The sequence below is a fragment of the Palaemon carinicauda genome, chromosome 24, assembly GCF_036898095.1.
Source record: "Palaemon carinicauda isolate YSFRI2023 chromosome 24, ASM3689809v2, whole genome shotgun sequence".
NCBI classification, from domain to species: domain Eukaryota; kingdom Metazoa; phylum Arthropoda; class Malacostraca; order Decapoda; family Palaemonidae; genus Palaemon; species Palaemon carinicauda.
This window is the reverse complement of record NC_090748.1, coordinates 92888254-92892723: the sequence shown is the minus strand read 5'-3', so window position 1 is coordinate 92892723 and position 4470 is coordinate 92888254.

The following is a 4470-nucleotide window of genomic DNA, read 5'->3' as shown; positions in this document are numbered from 1 at the left end:
CACCAAAACAAAAGGTCCTGGTAAAGAAGAGTGTCACCCGAGGTCAAAGGAATACGTGATCCTCAGAGAATTTTCCAAGAATAATTGTCTTTTAGAATAGAAGGAAACGGGAGAAAATGTTTAACGTAGAATGTCAGTCTATTTGGCTCCGATCCAGTTTCCATGAGAGAGGAAAATTGAAAATGGGCAGAAACAAAGAGACCGAAAACTTGTTTTATGTCACTTAAGCCTCGAAAGAGACAATGCCGTCTTTTTTAAACCTTCATCGGCCATGAGGATGCATAGTATTGTCCTTTAGTTAAAGAGTTTTCCGGACTGGGAAATGTTTACTTTTGAAGCCTGGTTTGAAGGATTTCCAGGTCGCTTATGAATGGCCAAGGGAAGGGACAGGGAAAATACCTAGCAGGACAATGCCCTAGAGACTAAACACAGACACACACACACACACACATATATGTATATGTATATGTATATGTATATATACTCAGGGCCAAACCCCTCTCCACTTAAGCTAGGACCAAGAAGGATCAGACATTGACTGCTGATAATTCAGCATGTTGACCTATAGACTCTCTAAATCCTTAGCCCACAAAGGAGGTGAGGTTGCACACACTACAAGAAACTATCAACCCTCAGTAGGTCTCGAATCCCAGTACAGCAGATCGCTAGACAGGGACGTTTCCAATAGGTTACTCACTATTTCATTCACAATCTTTTTCATCCAGAAAATGGTCAAATAAACTTTGATAATGATTTCGGGATTTTTGTAAGCAACCATATTGATTAGTATTAGGAAAAACTATCCACAGTTAACACAGAAAACGGTAAATTTTAGTTTCTCTCCTTTCCTTGTATACAAGCATGCACGTACGCACGCACACATACATACAGACATCCAGGCACACACACACACACACACACACACATGAGAGGTGTCACCATGGCTTAGTAGTCCAGAACTGGTAGTCTTTGGGATTGAGCTTAACCTTAGCCGTCCTCCAGAATAGAAGTCCTAAAAGCTGGAGATAATTACCAGCATTCGCTTGGACTAAATAAAAAGGAGGATTGGGCAGACAATTCCACTGAGTTGCCAAGTGACCGAACACCTCTGATGCCAATTGCTTAGTGAGGGTAGTGTGTATATATATATATATATATATATATAGTGTGTGTGTGTATATACATATACATATATGTATTTAAATTTATATGCATAAATATATGTATATATACACTATATCTATCTGAATATGTATATGTATATATACATATATATATATATATATATATACAAACACAAATATAAATTAATATATATATATATATATATATATGTATATATAATCATACGCCCCTTCAGGGAAATGAGAGCCGGACGAGCATATCCATCTCGCTTCTCACCATTTTTTGGGGGGAGGGGGGTTGAACAGAGGCTGTTGGCATTCACTAGAGGTTAGTGCCATCACTGGACTTTACTTGGTGTACTGTATTTATTTGGTTAGTGTCTTTGAAGCATTCCTTAGGCCCCTACCGGGGCTGGCTGTATACTCTTATATTGTACTTCCGTTTTTTTTTTTTTCTTATTTCTTGCTGCAAAATTTCCATTCACTTTTGCTATATACTGCAACTCCAGTGTTTCTCTTCAGTTACACTTGTTCCCTGAATGGCCTTACAGGCCCCTGTGAAGGGATATATAGCCATTTTTCATTAATCTAATCTTATGACTATCTCTACAATCCATGTATTCAGAAACTGATAAAACATTTTCATTCAAAATCTCACTAAGACAAGCAATAATGAATTAAAATTCCATAATAAAAAAGATTGAAGGGGACGAAAAACTTTGGATGTAAAAGACTAAAAGTTCATTGCGATATTTTCCTTGAGCTATTCAGTATGAAGGAAGGATTCTTGAATATTTATGAGCTTGACTGTAATTAACCTCACAGAGATTTCTCTTTTGCATTTGAATTACCTTGAGATGCTTGCTTATGGAAAAGGAAAAGTCCTTAAATGTGCCAAATATTCTTATAAATCAAGGAGATGCTGAATATTACATGCATTTTTTTATGTTCTAATGAGATTAAGTAGCATTGATTATACAACCACACAAACTCATATATATATATATATATATCACACACACATTATATATATATATATATATACATACATATATATATGAATATATATATATATATATATATCACACACACATATATATATATACATATATATATGAATATATATATATATATATATATCACACACACACACACACATATATATATATATATACATACATATATATATGAATATATATATATATATATATATACATACATATATATATGAATATATATATATATATATATATATATCACATATATATACATATACATATATATATATACATATATATATATATATATATATGTATATATATATATATATATATATGAATGTGTGTTTGTGTGTGTCTGTGTACATATGTGTGTGTTTATAAACATCACCACAGCTGACACATGATGAGCATAAAATTTGTACCCACGAAAAGAAAAGTGAAAAGGTTTGATTAAAGAGTTAATACTTTCGTCTTATATATAAGGAATAATGGTGCAAGGGGAATCCTCACAGCCACTCCATATTCTAGCTTAAGTGAGCTCTGAATGCAATTAGGATGAAGAATCGTAGGAATAATAAAAACAGCGAACGTTAAACCTGTTGTGCAAACGATCAGTTAGGTTGTAATTGAGAGGCGAGGTTAATGCAACTAACTTTATTTCAACAGACAGCGAGGTTTTATATATGAACCTTCAATGGAAGACGGTCACAGAAATTCAAACATAAATTCATGAAAAGGTAGGCTTGAACCGGTTCTGTTTACACTGAGGTGTGCAAATATGTGAAACACGTGCGGTACACTTATAATTAAAGGACTTCCAAATAAAATTCACCTCCACCCATGTACTATACCCCTGAGAAAACGAATGCGGTCAACAAGTTCCAATGGCTAGTTTTTAAAATACCATTGCACTTGTGCTGGGATGGCTACATAAGGTTGTAAATCAAATTAACCAGTTCTGATGCCCCTAAAGATACCCCTGCTCTTATGCGTGGATGGCGTCAAAGTCTCAATGTCCTTCGATGTCAGGATGCCAGAGAATTCTAAATCAATCAATCAATCAATCACTGTCTCTAAGAAAGCGACAGTGTATTAAAGACAGAGAAACTGTAAAGCAAGACTGAATATCGACCATAGACGCAAATGAATGTTTCTAATATAGCTCTTGCTATGTATGCGTGATAACTCCTGAACATTCCAAATTAAAACTTTTTAACCAACGATTTCATAGTACCGAAAATTAGCGAACATGTCCAAGATGACAGTTATATAACAATGGGCTTTGAATATTCTAAGACAGAATAAAATCAAATGAATCAATCAATCTGAATATCCTAAGTCACTCAAAGATCAGATATATACATACATACATATAGGACCTTCCCCCATTTTGGGGGGTAGCCGACATCAACAAAAAAACAAAAACAAAAAGGGGACCTCTACTCTCTACGTTCCTCCCAGCCTAACAACGGACTCAACCGAGTTCAGCTGGTACTGCTAGGGTGTCACAGCCCACCCTCCCACATTATCCACCACAGATGAAGCTTCAAAATGCTGAATCCCCTACTGCTGCTACCTCAGCGGTCATCTAAGGCATCGGAGGCAGCAGCAGGGGGCTACATCCTGTGAGACACCGACAAAGATCAGATATGTAAAAAAAAAAAAAAAAAAAAAAAAAAAAAAAAGATCAGCCTTGTAATTAAGTACCTGTATTGATTGAAACAGTCACCAGTCGATTACCCATTAGTATCCTAGGTTAATTATACAAAAGCGTTGGCTCCATCACGTTCCAGTGGAGTGTTACCGCATAGATGCAGCCTTAATCCTCACCTTTGTGACGAAGGAGGGAGAAGGTTGTGACTCAAAGGCAGGAAGCAATCAACTGAGTACTTTATTAAGGGAGACACTCTCCTTTATATACAAAACCTCAAGGCAACAGGAAAATACATGTTCGAGGAAATGACAATGTTACAGAGGAAAACAGCAGACATAAATTTTCATGTTCGTTTTAGTGCGAGGGAAGAGCGAAGATACAAGCATAATATATACGAAAGGAATTATGTACAATTGTGTGACACACGGTTGGTACACCTTCATTCATAACAATATACCTTCTCATAGAAACTATGCAGATTTGGAGATAAAACAGAACGTTACCGTTGTTTTGCATATTCTTTAGTTTATATAGAAGGATGTTAACAAATATAACACTTTATGGTTGTGTTTAAATCCTTCTACAATGAAAAGGAATATTATTAATAGTTTCTCTCATGGAATCGTAAGCTAAAGAGGGCAGCTTTATTACCAGTCATGTTTGGATGAAGAACCAGTAATCGTTGATTACT